Source organism: Caretta caretta, chromosome 28 (genome assembly GCF_965140235.1).
Source record: "Caretta caretta isolate rCarCar2 chromosome 28, rCarCar1.hap1, whole genome shotgun sequence".
Taxonomy (NCBI): Eukaryota; Metazoa; Chordata; order Testudines; family Cheloniidae; genus Caretta; species Caretta caretta.
In genome coordinates this window covers 13,317,282-13,333,469 of record NC_134233.1, presented here as the reverse complement: position 1 = coordinate 13,333,469, position 16,188 = coordinate 13,317,282, and the positions used below count along the sequence as shown (strand labels likewise).

The window sequence follows — 16,188 nt, the reverse complement described above, 5'->3', positions numbered from 1 at the left end:
TTACCTTTTGAGATAAAAGCTAAGAAATACAGAACGAGACAATTCTTTCATACATCTGGCCTTTAGACATATTTCATTTAAAGCAGGGGGTCTAACATGCTGTGAGAAAGTAGAAATGTTGGAAGCTCAAATAATTCAGTTTTTTCTAGGTCTTGTGCGTGTGTAAATGGCACAACATGTTAATTTATAAGCACATCGTTCTTAACTTCATTAAATATTATGTGGTGTATTAACTATATCAAGTGCGTTGTACAATACAATGAATTTTCCATGCGTTGCCCAAAACATATTTTTAATATTATTTAAATGCACCGAACTCCTTGAACATAAAGTTGTTTATTTCATTCCTGTGCAGTGTGTTGGTAGCTCAGTTAATTGAGTTTATTGTCACTCTGTGTGTGTGTGAGGTACAACACAATAATTTAGTGATGCTGAAAACGTTCCCTTCTCCCTCCGGAACTGCCTTGGAATCACCTTCCCTTTGTAGATTAATCTACTCCTGTGTCTGTTTGAGGAAAATATGGTTTCTATGAAAAAAACTCATTGTTTATTTAAAAGGACTGACACCAAACGGCCACACTATGGGGATACAACACCATGAGTAAGAACAGGAGGACTTGTGGCACCTTAGAGACGAACAAATTTATTGGAGCATAAGCTTTCGTGAGCAACAGTTCACTTCATCAGATGCATGCAGTGGAAAATACAGTGGGGAGACTCCTATACACAGAGAACATGAAACAATGGGGGTTACCCTACACACTGTAACGAGAGTGATCAGGTAAGGTGAGCTATTACCAGGAGGAGAGCCGGGTGGGGTGGGGATAACCTTTTGTAGTGATCATTGGAATTAATTTGCAAACTGGATACAAACTTAGGCTTGAATAAAGACTGGGAGTGGATGGGTCATTACACAAAGTAAAACTATTTCCCCATGTTTATTTCCCGCCCCCACTGTTCTCACATGTTCTTGTCAACTGCTGGCAATGGCTGACCTTGATTACCACTGGAAATCCGAGAAAAAAGACTAGAAACCACTCTGCTCTCGACACCCTCCCATCCATCTAACACAGACACACAGACTTTTCTAAGGCATTAACTTTTCCTTCTCCTTTATGATTCTTTAATGCCTCTGGAAATACCAATTCCTAGAGGCCCCTTTCACAGAGCAAACAACCACAGAGCAATGAGAAAGCTAGGGGCTGCCAGGTTGTTGAGGGCAAGTCTTGAAAGGGATGCACAAACAATCCAGCTGGATCCCCGGCAACCAGATGTGGGGATTAGCTGCACAGCTGTGGCTGCTGCTCTGAGGGGAGCGGCATAAACTACCTGCCTGTGGATGCAGCCCACCAGCTGGTTCTCCTGGGGCAGATGGTGAGTGGTTGGGCAGGGATGCTGCACCGGCTGGGGTCTGAAATATGAACAGGGGTCTAAGGAACCTCAGCATCACAGTCATCAGGAGTCCAAGCTGCTTGGGGTGAGCTTGTGGGCAATAGCCCAACTGGATTGTTTGTGCATCCCTTTCGCCACGTCCCTTGTGATCCACCAGGGCTTGCAGCACCATGGAAGAGTACCCCTTGCAGTTTATGTAGTGGCCACCCCGCTGTTCCGGGGCCAAGAGAGGGATATGCGTTATGTCTATCACCCCGCCGCAGTCAGGGAACCCCAGCGCATTAAAGCCATCCACAATGGTCCGCACATTTCCCAAAGTCACGACCCTTGATAGCAGCTGGTCAATGATTGTGTTGGCTACTTAGATCACAGCAGCCCCCACAGTAGATTTCCCCACTCCAAACTGATTCCCAACTGACCGGTAGCTGTCGGGCGTTGCAAGCTTCCGCAGGGCTATGGCCACTCCCTTCCCAACTGTGAGGGTGGCTTTGCGCTTCAGGGCAGGGGACAGCAAGTCGCAAAGCTCCATGAAAGTGGCCCTTACGCATACAAAAGTTTCTCAGCCACTGGGAATCATCCCACACCTGCAACGCGATGAGGCCCCAGCAGTCTGTGCTTGTTTCCTGGGCCCAGAATCGGCGTGCCACGGCATGAACCTGGCCCAGCACCACCATGATCTCCCAATTGCCACACGCCGTGCCATCTTTGTCCATGTCCTCATCAGTATAGTAATCGCACCGTCGTCGTTTCCTCGCCCCGTTTTGCAGGGACTGCACATACTGCTGGATAATGTGCGAGGTATTTACAATGGTCAAAACTGTGGCAGGGGAAGAGGTGCTGTTTGGTCCGTGGTAGCCGAAGAAAGGCGGGAAATGGTGGTCTTCTGTGGCTTTCACGGAGGCGGGAGCCCAGGACAGACAACCCGGAGAAGCTCGGAAGCGTGGCACCAGCGGGAGAGCAGAGTTGGAGGCAGAAGAGTTCGATGAGGAAGAGAAAGAGCAGATAGTAGAGATTACATCGGAAGGGGAGAGGAAATGAGAGGCGGATTCATAGTTGCAGGAGAGCAAGCGGTGCACCATCTGCTGAAAGCAGTACGGCGTCTGCATGCCAAAAAGGCGTGCAACGATTGTCTACCAGAGCTTCCTGATGACACGCACCAGAAACACCCGCAAGAATGTTTTTGCCCCATCGTGCACTGGGAGCGTAACCCAGAATTCCAGTGGGCGGCGGGAACTGCAGGAACTGTGGGATAGCGACCCACGGTGCACCCGCTCCGACGTTCGATGCTAGCCTCGGGACTGTGGACGCACTCTGCCGAATTCACATGCTTTAGTGGGGACACCGAAGACTGAATGTCTAAAATAGCTCCCGAAATTTCGAATCGAATAATTTTGAACTAATTTCGTACTGTACACGTACCGTTAGAAAAGTCTTTGTGTGTGTGTTAGATGGATGGGAGGGTGTCTAGAAACCACTCAGCTCTAGTCTTTTTTTCTCTGATTTCCGTTAGAAAATCTAAAGCAGGGAGCAAGAAGAGTTGCCTTCTCTGAGGCTTGAACTCAGGACCTTCAGATTATGAGACTGATGCACTGCCCGCTGCGCTAAGAAGGCTTGGAAGAGCTTTAGGCTCGGTGCTTATAGAACCAGCTGAGCAGCGGGGAACAGCAGAGCAGCAAACAGCAGGAGTTTGCCTGGGAGTTCACCTGGAGTGAGCCCACTGAGGCTTACACCCTAACGACTTCTCTGAGGAATTACTGCATCTCCGGAGGAAGCTCATAGTAGGAAGGTAATATGGATGGGGAGTGTTCAACTGTTGTGACCTGCACTGGATGTGCCATGTTTGTCTTTCTTCCAGAGGACAGAAGCGACTTTGTCTGTACAAAGTGCAAGCTGGTCTCCCTATTGGAAGAGAAGGTTCAAGGTCTGGAGCAACAGGTATCGACCCTGCGTTGCATAAGAGACACTGAAGATTTCCTGGACAGACGTCAGGATATGCTTCTATGGGCACAAGGTTCTGAAGATTCAGAGCAGGCTGCGCAGCAGGGAGAGGAGGACTGTGAAGAAATCTGGCAACATGTGACCTCCAGAAGAAGAAGGGGGAAAGTCCATGTACCAGCAAAGCCGACACAGGTAAGTAACCATTTTCATGTTCTCTCCACAGGTACCATTGCGGGGAGTGGCCCAGATGTTACGTCTGGGGGAAGGGAGCAGAAGGAGACTCCGCCAGTTGAAAGGCATGAGATGCACTGTCCTAAGGTTGGGGGTTCCACGACCATCACTCCCAAGAGAAGGAGGTGGGTGGTGGTGGTCGGGGACTCTCTCCTCAGGAGGACTGAGTCATCTATCTGCCGCCCTGACCGGGAAAACAGAGAAGTCTGCTGCTTGCCGGGGGCTAAGAGTCGCGATGTGACGGAGAGACTGCCGAGACTCATCAAGCCCTCGGACCGCTACCCCTTCCTGCTTTTCCACGTGGGCACCAATGATACTGCCAAGAATTACCTTGAGCGGATCACTGCAGACTACGTGGCTCTGGGAAGAAGGATAAAGGAGTTTGAGGTGCAAGTGTTGTTCTCGTCCATCCTCCCCGTGGAAGGAAAAGGCCGGGGTAGAGACTGTCAAATCGTGGAAGTCAAGGAATGGCTACACAGGTGGTGTCGGAGAGAAGGCTTTGGATTCTTCAATCATGGGATGGTGTTCCAAGAAGGAGGAATGCTAGGCAGAGACGGGCTCCACTTAACGAAGAGAGGGAAGAGCATCTTCGTGAGCAGGCTGGCTAACCTAGTGAGGAGGGCTTTAAACTAGGTTCACCAGGGAAAGGAGACCAAAGCCCTGAGGTAAGTGGGGAAGCGGGATACCGGGAGGAAGCACGAGCTGGAGCGTGTGAGAGGGGAGGGCTCCTGCCTCATACGGAGAACAAGGAGCGATCAGCGGGTTATCTCAAGTGCCTATATACAAATGCACAAAGCCTGGGACACAAGCAGGGAGAACTGGAGATCCTGGCAAAGTCAGGGAATTATGATGTGATTGGAATAACGGAGACTTGGTGGGATAACTCGCATGACTGGAGTGCTGTCATGGATGGATATAAACTGTTCAGGAAGGACAGGGAGGCCAGAAAAGGTGGGGGAGTTGCACTGTATGTAAGGGAGCAGTATGACTGCTCAGAGCTCAAGTATGAAACTGTAGAAAAACCTGAGAGTCTCTGGATTAAGTTTAGAAGCCTGAGCAACAAGAGTGATGTCGTGGTGGGAGTCTCCTGTAGACCACCAGACCAGGGGGATGAGGTGGATGAGGCTTTCTTCCGGCAACTCGCAGAAGCTACAAGATGGCACGCCCTGGTTCTCATGGGCGACTTCAATCATCCTGATATCAGCTGGGAGAGCAATACAGCGGTGCACAGACAATCCAGGAAGTTTTTGGAAACTGTAGGGGACAATTTCCTGGTGCAAGTGCTGGAGGAACCGACGAGGGGCAGAGCTCTTCTTGACCTGCTGCTCACAAACCGGGAAGAATTAGTAGGGGAAGCAAAAGTGGATGGGAACCTGGGAGGCAGTGACCATGAGATGGTCGAGTTCACGATCCTGACACAAGGAGGAAAGGAAAGCAGCAGAATACGGACCCTGGACTTCAGAAAAGCAGACTTTGACTCCTTCTGGGAACTGATGGGCAGGATCCCCTGGGAGAATAACATGAGGGGGAAAGGAGTCCAGGAGAGCTGGCTGTATTTTAAAGAATCCTTATTGAGGTTACAGAGACAAACCATCCCGATGTGTAGAAAGAATAGTAAATATGGTAGGCGACCAGCTTGGCTTAACAGAGAAATCCTTGCTGATTTTAAACACAAAAAAGAGGCTTACAAGAAGTGGAAGATTGGACAAATGACCACGGATGAGTATATAAATATTGCTCAGGCATGCAGAAGTGAAATCAGGAAGGCCAAATCACACTTGGAGTTGCAGCTAGCGAGCGAAGTTAAGAGTAACAAGAAGGGTTTCTTCAGGTATTTTGGCAATAAGAAGAAAGCCAAGGAAACTGTGGGCCCATTACTAAATGAGAGAGGCAACCTAGTGACAGAGGATGTGGAAAAAGCTAACATACTCAATGCTTTTTTTGCCTCTGTCTTCACGAACAAGGTCAGCTCCCAGATGACTGCACTGGGCAGCACAGCATTCGGAGGAGGTGGCAAGCCCTCTGTGAAGAAAGAAGTGGTTCGGGACTATTTAGAAAAAGTGGACATGCACAAGTCCATGGGGCCAGATGAGCTGCATCCGAGAGTGCTAAAGGAATTGACGGATGTGATTGCGGAGCCATTGGCTATTATCTTTGAAAACTCATGGCGATCGGGGGAAGTCCCGGAAGATTGGAAAAAGGCTAATGTAGTGCCCATCTTTAAAAAAGGGAAGAAGGAGGATCCTGGGAACTACAGGCCAGTCAGCCTCACCTCAGTCCCTGGAAAAATCATGGAGCATGTCCTCAAGGAATCAATTCTGAAGCACTTAGAGGAGAGGAAAGTGATCAGGAACAGTCAGCATGGATTCACCAAGGGCAAGTCATGCCTGACTAATCTAATTGCCTTCTATGACGAGATAACTGGCTCTGTGGATGAGGGGAAAGCAGTGGACATGTTGTTCCTTGACTTTAGCAAAGCTTTTGACACGGTCTCCCACAGTATTCTTGCTAGCAAGTTAAAGAAGTATGGTCTGGATGAATGCACTATAAGGTGGATAGAAAGCTGGCTAGATTGTCGGGCTCAACGGGTAGTGATCAATGGCTCCATGTCTAGTTGGCAGCCGGTATCTAGCGGAGTGCCCCAAGGGTCGGTCCTGGGGCTGGTTTTGTTCAATATCTTCATTAAAGATCTGGAGGATGGTGTGGATTGCACTCTCAGCAAATTTGCGGATGATACCTGTCCTGGCAGCTTTCTCAGCAGCAAAGAAATCAATTCTCCCTGCCCCTGAGCAACCCACCCGGAGCTAGGGCCAGCATTGGTGGGGGGTCCCAAGCTTTGCACCAACGTCCACATTTCAGACCTTCCTCTCATGGCACTTTCCATGTGAATTAGGACAAGCAAGCTGGGGAAGCTCCATGGGGTAACAGAAACCAGGCCTGCAGGGAAGGCTTGAATTCACAACCCCAGCAACATTGCCCTTTGCACTAACCACTTGCACCCCTGCAGGGGCTCCTTGGACAGCGTTGGGAAGTCGGCCGTGATCGGTCTCTGTGGTTCGCACCTTTGCCTGGCAATTGAAAGGCTGCCGGTTCAAACCTCACTCAAGATGAGGCTTTCCAGCAATGAGACTCCAGTCCATTTTAACAGGAAGAAAATCTCCTCTATTCTGGTTTAGCCCCATTTGACTCCTTCTGCCCGTCTTCTTCCTCCCCCATCGGTCCCTTTCCTTCCCCATTGGGGCCATGCAGAGGGGAGCCCCAGGCAGTCTCTGTCACTGAGAGGCTGTATCCCATAAGGGGAGGGAGGGGTCGCTGTAAAGCATTGATAACGGGTGGGGAGAGGTGTGCGTGGTTAGGGGGAGAAAGGCTGGAGAACTAACAGTGGGGCCCAGAGAGATTTCCCCGCAGACTGGGGAGATCCCCTGCTGCCCACCATCACCCAGCTCTGGGAAGAACAACTTGGGATTGCTTGGGGAAGCCACCTTTAAAAACACAAGTGTTCCATGCTAGTTACATTCTAATAAGACCAAAGCCGCCTCAAACCCAGTGTCACAATCACTGGGACGACTTTGTCCTGACATTTTACCGGCCGCAGCCACAAAGCGAGTCAAATTACGGCTCCCGTTCGGCGTCAAGGGCCACAGACGAACCCGGAGGCTTTTCGTTCCTCAGGTTCTGCCGTCATTTCAGTGCTGGCCTGTTCCGAGATTCATCGTTGTGCAAAGCAGCGTCAGGCCCTGAAACTGGGCGAGCCCAGAGCAGAGGCTGCCTTCATTTAACCTTCCAAAAACCAACCTGCCGAAAGGTGGATTAGCACCCATGCTCCTCCAGCCGCAGGGGAGGCGCCTCATCTGGGCCCCTGGTGCCCATGCTCCAGCAACATAAGACCACGGGGGCCTGGCTCCACCAAAGTCCGGGGCCCGGTGTCTCCCCCAGCCCCGCCTGCTGCCCCCGGGCAATTTAAAAGGGCCCGGGGACCCCCACCGCCATCACCGGCAGCACAAGGGGGCTAAGACGGCTTCCTGCCCACCCTCGCTCCGTGTAACCCTTCTGCCCATCAGAGTTGGCAGCAACAAGGGCCGGGTTCAATATCTAGGGGATCCATTCCAATAACACAATGCAAACCGGCTCGAGCCCCCACCCAGTGACCTGGGACAAATATGTACCACCCCCGCTGGGCGCCTCCCAGAGGCAATACTTCCCCTCTTGCAAGCACCTAGTCTGAGTGTAGCAGAAAGCCTTTTAATAACAGAGAGAAACAATGTGGCATTATGTTGGGGAAACACCACCAACAGGATTCATAACACAACCCACAAGCAAAAAAAATACCCACCCCAAGCAAATTGGGGCATGCCCTTTCCCTTTGGTTCTTGAGTCCAGCAACCCCAAATCACCCAAAGTCCCAAAAGTCCAATGACCCAAAAGTCTCTGTCCCTGGTCAGGGCAGCCCCAAAGTTCAAAAGTTTATCTGCAGAGCTTTACCTCCCAACCTGGGTGGAGATGGGGGTGGGGGTAAAAGGCACCTTACATGATCTGAAGCTGACCGCCCCACAGCTCCATAGGCCTCCACTCCACCAGCCGCCCCACAAACTGCTTCGCTCAGCTCCGCTCTGCAGCCCAGCAGCAGCTCCCGCCGTCCCACGAACTGCTCCACCAGCCGGTCCACGAACTGCTCCACGTCCCACCAGCAGCTCCCACCGTCCCACGAATGCTCCACATCCCACCAGCAGCTCCCGCCGTCCCATGAACTGCTCCACCAGCCTGTCCACAAGGCACTCCAGCCGTCCCGCAAACTTCTCCACAATAGATCTTCAGGCTCCCCCACTACTTAACACAACGCTCAGTGATTTCAGCTCTTAGTCAATTCAGCTCTTTGGTGAAGTCAGCTTGTAGTTAGGGAGCCTCAGTGATGATACACCATTCACCCAAAGCGAGCTCAGCAGTCTGTAACTAGACTTCTAACAAAATCAAAATTAGCTCTGAGATCCCACAGTAGAGAGAAAAGAAAGAGAAAATAGCATGTAAGACCATCACCAAGGGGCCCACGCCACCAAGTATTAATACTTGTCCCCAACCTCTCTCAATTCACAGAGTTTTGGAACCCATGACCCTTGCCTAGCGATTGCTACTTAGTTGATGGTGAGTCCCTCCATCATAACAAAAGGCCAAGTACAGTTCCCAGCACAGTTCCCATAATCAGGGTAATAACAATTTATTCTTCCTGCCCCAATAACAGAGACACTGGGGATCCCACAGCAGCCAAAGTGACCATTTGGGCAGCTATGGCCGCGTTCTAGGCGGGGTGGGTGTGCCTATGCAAATGAGATCGGCCCCTGAAGTTCTTTTCCACAACTTGCCAGACTTCACCACCAGATGTCAGGGTGAGGCTCACCCTGACACTGCTTACACTCCGTGTGGCCTGCCAGTCTCGGAAGCGGCTGGCGCGTCCCTGCAGCCCCGGGGGTGGGGAGATCTCCACACGCTGCCCCTGCCCCGAGGGCCGACTCTGCCATCTGTGGCAATGGGAGCTCCTGGGGTGGTGTCCGTGGGCAGTGATGGGCAGAGACCCTCCACCTAGGAGCTGCTGCCAGAGGGGGGTGTGGGTCGCTTTTGGGAGATGCCTGAGGTAAGAGCTGCACCCTCACTCTCTCCCGCACCCCAAGCCCCAGCCCAGACCCCAACCCCCTGCACCCAAACTCCCTCCCAGAGTCCACCCCCTGCACTCCCTCCTGCACCCTACCCCCATGCCCCAGCCCAGAGCCCACACCCCACACCCAAACTTCCTCCCAGAGCCTGCGCCCGCACCCCCTCCTGCACCCCAACCCCCAACCCCAACCCAGATCCCGCACCCAAACTTCCTCCCACAGGCCTCCCCCCACACCTGCTCTCGCACCCCAACCCTCTTCCCCAGCCCAGAGCCCACCCCCTGCACCCAACTCCCTCCCAGAGCCCGACCTGCACCCTCTCCTGCACCCCAACCCCCTCCCCCAGCCCAGAGCCCACACCCCACACCCAAACTCCCTCCCAGAGCCTGCGCCCGCACCCCCTCCTGCACCCCAACCCCCAACCCCAACCCAGATCCCTCACCCAAACTTCCTCCCACAGGCCTCCCCCCACACCTGCTCTCACACCCCAACCCTCTTCCCCAGCCCAGAGCCCACCCCCTGCACCCAAACTCCCTCCCAGAGCCCGACCTGCACCCTCTCCTGCACCCCAACCCCCTCCCCCAGCCCAGAGCCCACACCTGAACTCCCTCCCTGAACCTGGCCACCCCACCCATTCCTGCACCCTAACGCCCTGCCCCAGCCCAGAGCCCACACCACACACCCAAACTCCCTCCCAGAGCCTGCCCCCACACCTGCTCCTGCACCCCAACCCCTGCCCCAGCCCAGACCCCGCACCCTGCATTCCCTCCTGCACCCCAACCCCCTGCCGCAACCCACAGACCAAACTCCCTCCCAGAGCCCAACCCCTTTCCCTCTCCCTCCCATACCCAAACTCCCTCCCAGAGCCTTAGGCAGATGTGGGGGGAGGTGGACGGGGAGGCAGGACTTGGTCCCATTCTGGAAACCACCAAAAATTGTAGAAACCTGCCGCCCCTGTCCAGCCCAACCTTCTGGGGGTGCCCCTCAGGCCCCACCCGTGCAGGGTTTGAAGCTTGCATTGCTTAAATTCCAGGACGCTGGGGGACTTCAGCTCCCCTTTGTCCAGCGGGAACCTTCACCCCACTCCCAACCAGATTCTTGTCCATGGGATGACTGTCGGGGGGCTGGGCCCCTCTTTGTCTTTTCTCTCTGGGACAGGCCAGGGTACCCAGAACTGGGGTATCTGAGCACCCAGGACCTTCTATGGAGATGCCCTTCTCCTTCCCCTTCTGTGGTCCCATCTGTCATTGACTCCAGCCTGTTTTCTATCCATCCTCAGCACCATCCCAAGCCAGCTGCACCCGCCTCAAAAAGACAGTGTCCCCTGATGGGTGTAAATCACTGAGCGCTCTCCTCTCTGAGTACTGACTGCCCCTCCGTCTCCTTGCCCCTCAGTCTGGGCAGACGGGACCTTTCCCTCCAGGGCTGGATGATTCCCCCTTCTCATCCGCTACTGTCCCAAGCCGCCCCTTGGGTGGGAATCTTAAATGTACCAAGGTGACTTAGGAGCAGAAACCCCCACAGACCTTCCGTGCAATGGGCACCTGCCCCGCACTGAGCAGGACTGAAACTCCTGCAGGGAGACTGCTGGGCCACATCCCCTCTGGGCCTGAGCAAAGCAGCAGGGTGAAAAGAGAACTTGGAGATGCTGGGGATCGAACCCAGGGCCTCATACATGCAAAGCATGCGCTCTACCACTGAGCTACATCCCCAGACGGGGGTTGTTGGGGATGGGTTACGCTCAGAGCCCTCCTGTTTCCAGAGCCTCCAGGGGCCTAACGGCAGCATGGGGGACACATTCCCTGCTCTGAGGGCCAAACCCTCTGTCTTGGAGGTTGCTGGTTCTCAGGGGTCACTTTGCAGCAGGGCCAGTTTCTCTATGTGGTGGAGAGAGAGGGCCTGCCCTGGACTCAGGGTGCAGAGATACACTCGGCCCTCTTCCCTGCATTGACTGGCTGGAGCTGCCAGCCCCTGCTGAAAGGTAACGGCGCTGGGGGGCGCTGTGAGTCGCTCAACACCTCACCCTGGTGGAAGAAGTTGGGGGGGGGGGCTTTTCTCGGATCTGCTATTTCCACCTGCCTGTAAAGTCCAGCTTTCCCCAGCACATTCACTGCAGTGCACTCGGGTCACTGTTTCCATGGCTGACAGCAAATAATTGCTCCCAGTTTCCCTTCTATCTGCAGCACGATTAGCCTGTGTCCGTGGTTAATGAGGTGGAACTAGTTGTCGATGGTTATTCATTCCCCACCTGGACAATTCACACAGTCCCTTTCCTGCTCAAATCCCCAGCACCTCAATGATCCCGGTAGCAGGGATTAGGTTTTCCCTGAGGCCCTGAGATTCTCAGGGTCCTTTTTTCCCTCCACCTGGAGCGAACTCAGCTTTTTCCCCATCCCAGACACTCCATGAAATAACAACAAGCAGCATAAAGAAAGCGGGGAGGGAACATCTCCCGGCCAGGGCTGGAGGTGCCCAGGGCCCCCTGCTTCTCCATTGTTTCCATCGCAGAAGAGGAAGGTTCCTTGGAATTTGACACCCTGCTTTGCACAAGAGACAGAAAGATCTTGATGTTCCTGCGTCTGCACAAAGAAAATTGTCCTTCTGTGTGAAAGAGAGGCAGGAAAAGGCTGTTTCTACCCAAATGATCCACGAGACCAGAAAGTGACGCTGTGCAATTAACGATCTGGTACTACACTAACTCTGCGGTTACTTAGATGCAGCCACAACCGGCTCTGTGGTTGGTAACCTTACAGAGACGCTGCGGGTGATCATGAACTTGAAGCACAATCCCTTTAAACAGCTGCCATTGGAATGTAACACAGACTAGTCCATTCCTCCCAAGGGGATGGGGTTCTTGTTCTTCTGCACATTGTAGCCCACGGAGACCAAGGATCTGCAAATGTGCCTTCATGTGTCTTTGTTTCATTGATGAAAACATAAACTAGACACTCAGAGGATTGGAACTGATTTCAGATGAGGGACCTGTTTGCTAGGTTTCTATGGATTTGCACAGGAAAACACTGAGTGTTTCCATTCATCCCTATTCAGTGGAGCTCCCGAACATAATGGAAATGGAAATGTGCTTATTTTTGTTAAGGGAACAGGCTTGTAAGGGGGCACTTGGATTTGAACCAAGGATCACTTAAGCTGCAGTTAAACACTCGACCACTGTCCAGTTTTGGGCCCCACGCTACAAGAAAGATGTGGAAAAATTGGAGAGAGTCCAGCGAAGGGCAACAAAAATGATTAGGGGACTGGAACACATGAGTTATGAGGAGAGGCTGCGGGAACTGGGATTGTTTAGTCTACGGAAGAGAAGAATGAGGGGGGATTTGATAGCTGCTTTTAACTACCTGAAAGGTGGACCCAAAGAGGATGGATCTAGACTATTCTCAGTGATAGCGGATGACAGGACAAGGAGGAATGGTCTCAAGTTGCAGTGGGGGAGGTTTAGGTTGGATATTAGGAAAAACTTTTTCACTAAGAGGGTGGTGAAACACTGGAATGCGTTACCTAGGGAGGTGGTAGAATCTCCTTCCTTAGAGGTTTTTAAGGTCAGGCTTGACAAAGCCCTGGCTGGGATGATTTAGTGGGGATTGGTCCTGCTCTGGGCAGGGGGTTGGACTAGATGGCCTCCTGAGGTCCCTTCCAACTCTGTTATTCTATGATTCTATGAGTCTATGATTCAAATCCCTGACGTAATCCCACTCCGTCCAGTAGCCCCAGGCACATTCCAAGCGTTGGATTCGAGACACTGAGTCAGCTTCCTGCAGTGAGTTTCAGCCTTCCCACAGGTAATTTGTGGGGGCTCGCCATTTTCGGATGTTCTTGTTTATTTCCCCTCCATCCAATTCAAATGAGTTTGAAATTACTTATGGCAACATTCTTTCACCTACTTTGGTAAACAGAACAGTTATCAAATGTTGTACTGAGAGACCAGTCAGTGGGGAACAGAGCGATAGTCATTTGTAAACCAGCTGCATTAAGAACCACAGGTCTCTGGATGGGGGTAGACCACTGTGGGGATGGGGGTGTCACAGAGAATTTGGAGGGAGGTGGCGGAGTAGAGGGTGGAAGAGGTTGAATTAGGGTACATTTTCCCTTGGCCCCGAAAGGGGCAGCACAACATGCCCAATTAAAAGGGGGTGTCACGCCTGAAGAATTTACAATATCCACCAAAATAACAGTAACAACAAGACAAACACAGAACACAATGTTTTGTTGCGACAGGGGACCCACGGCGTTCTGGGTTTTCTTCCACTGGCACCAGCTTGCCCAGAAAGTGTCTGAAAAAGAAAATAAGCATTCCCCAGCCCCTGGGTGGGGACAGATGATTGCTTAAAAATGCCCCTTTCTTTTCACATTTTTTTTGGCTGACTGCAGGAAAACCAAAAAATTACCTTTATATTTTGTTTGTTTGTTTTTTTATTCAAAGGATACTTGCTGCATACCTAGGCAGAGGAGGCCTGTCTATGTAAACACGGTCTGTTCCTGAAGTCTTTCCCCCAGCTCATCACTAGATGTGAGGGGGGAGGTCATTCAGGCCTTCCTTACACTTCGTATTTAAAAACTCCTTATTGTTCCTACCTCTGCTGGCCTTAGATTTCTCCTCCTGTCCCTTCTTTGGCAGCTCATATGAGGTGGCCAAGTGGTTAAAGTGGTGGGCTGCTAATCATTGTGCTTTGCATGCATGGGTTTGAATCCCATCCTCATTGTGTGCATTTTGTCTTCTCCCCTCCTTCACAAACAACCATCTCCCCTTTGGTACAAGCCACATTGCTTCCTGTAAACAAAAACCTTCTCAGGAACGCAGACCTCCCTTGCTGTCAATAAAACACGTCTAAATCCCAGATTTCTCAAAGAGTTCTTTGTTTCTTAGTATTTATCTCAAAAGGTAACAGCCTCATAATGTCCCCCAAACACCCTGGGACCAGCCCAAATAATTAAAATGCCCCCACCTCAGCCATGACAGTGACCCACAGCTAGCATGTCTAGGTCAAGGTGTTCTGGAGGAAGCAACTCAAACATTTTCTCTCTGCTTCCCTTGGCGAGGTCTGACTGGGAAAACAAAATTGAAAATTTTCTGCTGGGATACCAATTCTAGTCTGTTTGGGGACTTTCATTTGAATGGATTATTATTATTCTCTTCTGATCTCTGAATTATTTCAGTTCAGTCTTTGTCCTCCAGATGTGTTGCCAGGTGTTGAATTGCAGGGGAGAGAGGCCAAGTCATGACGTCTCTTCCCCTCTTCCAACTTGCTAGAAAGTTCCTCTGCCTTGATGTGAGTCAAGCAGTGTCCATTGTCTCTGGGCTGTCTCGGAGGAGTCCGCATTGTACACGGTTCCTGGGAGAGTCCTTGGGAGCGTGGATACCTTCACTGAGCCAGCAGCAAGTCTGGCTCCTCCAGCGTCACACCGGAAAGGCTGGCGGTGGCCATTTCCCAGCCTCATCACATATTTCAGTGACGCACCCAGAGCAAAACTCCACCACTTCCCAGACAAGCCTAGCACACACCATCCACCCAGCCACTAGCCTTCAACAGATCACGACTTTTACAATGATAGCTCACCAGGCCGACTCTGTACAAATCGTACCTTAATTCTATGAGAGTGGTGACTATGGGGTTTCCAGGGTGCTGCTTTGAGCACAGCCTGCCACCCCTGGGCTGACACTGCAATGGAGAGGTCCCCGTAGAGTCCCTCTCTCCCGGGATAAAGATGGCAGCAGGGCTGGCCTGGGTCACCTGACTTGGGCTCCTGGAGCTCAAGCTGTGGGGCTCAAAACTGGGGTGCAGATATTGGTGTTCATGCTGAAGCCTGGGGTCGGAAACCCTCACCCCTCGAGGGCCTCAGAGATTGGGCTCAAGCCCATCTGTCTCCACTGTCATTTTATAGCCCTGCAGCCCCAGCCCCATAAGCCTGAGTTAACTGCCCCGGGCTCTGGGACAGGTGCCCTGGGTGTTTTAATCGCTGTGAAGACATAACGTTGGGATATGTCTACAGTGCAATGAATCACCCATGGGTGGCCTGTGTCACATTAATCCAGGACAGCGGCTTGGGCTGTAAAGTTGCAGGGTACGTGTCTCAGCTCAGGCTCAGGACCCTGCTCTAGGAGCCCAGAAGGTTGGGCGGGAGTTTGGCAAGTGAAAAGGTAAAACCGCAGTGAAGTATTCCCCTGGACTCAATGGCATTTCTCCATTTCTCTGTCTGTTTCGGGGCAGTGACAAAACAGGTGCTGCTGTATTCTTTATTTCAAAGGGAGGTTTAGGATTTTCATTCTCAGACACGGTGCACAAAGCAGGACTCAACCCTCGGCATAAACTGAATGAGCCGCCCACAGATTCTGGCAGCCCCAATGAGCCACTTGGTGTGAGAGCTCGGACCTGCCCCTGTCCCAGAGGGAGAGGGTCGTTTGCGAGGGGACTGGAACACTGGCCTATCAGCCCTTCACACCCAAACTTTCAGTCACTCTATTATCAGTGCCTCTGAGTGTAATTTAAACAACAAGAATGGCTACAATGGGCTAGACCAAAGGTCCATCTAACTCTGTTATTTGTCTTCTGATAGGAGCCAGTATCAGGTGCCTTAAAAGCCACTACTGGGAGCTGAACCCAGGATCTCCTGTTTAGAAGACAGGTGCTTTAAACCAGCTAATCCATGGTGCCTTCCTCTGGCTAACGTATGGTGTCTGCCCACACCTGACTCCCTGCCAACCCGCACTGGGCCCTGACAAGCGTTTCTTGTGTTTCGATTCTGTAAAGCAGAGAAGCGGGTGAAGTTTTACTCCCAAGGTGTGTGTGTGATTCTTTGGACAGGTCTATCCTACAAAATTAAGTCAGTAACAACATTACTTTGGGGTGTTAAAAATTTTACCTTCCCTGAGCAATGCAGTTATATCAGCCTAATCCCGGTGTAGATAGCACTGGGTTAACAGGAGGACTTCTTCCCACCCCACTCTGCCTCTTCGGCTGAGGCCTGCTGG

The 16,188-nt window shown here is 52.0% G+C and overlaps 2 non-coding genes across 2 annotated transcripts; both read right to left on the bottom strand.

The window, feature by feature from the left end:
• Positions 1-2,930: 2,930 nt before the first annotated feature.
• On the bottom strand, positions 2,931-3,003 carry TRNAM-CAU (transfer RNA methionine (anticodon CAU)). The gene has a single exon. It is a non-coding gene; the product is annotated as a tRNA-Met (tRNA).
• Positions 3,004-10,846: 7,843 nt separating this feature from the next.
• TRNAA-UGC (transfer RNA alanine (anticodon UGC)) lies at positions 10,847-10,918 on the bottom strand. The gene has a single exon. It is a non-coding gene; the product is annotated as a tRNA-Ala (tRNA).
• Between the last annotated feature and the right edge of the window lie 5,270 nt (positions 10,919-16,188).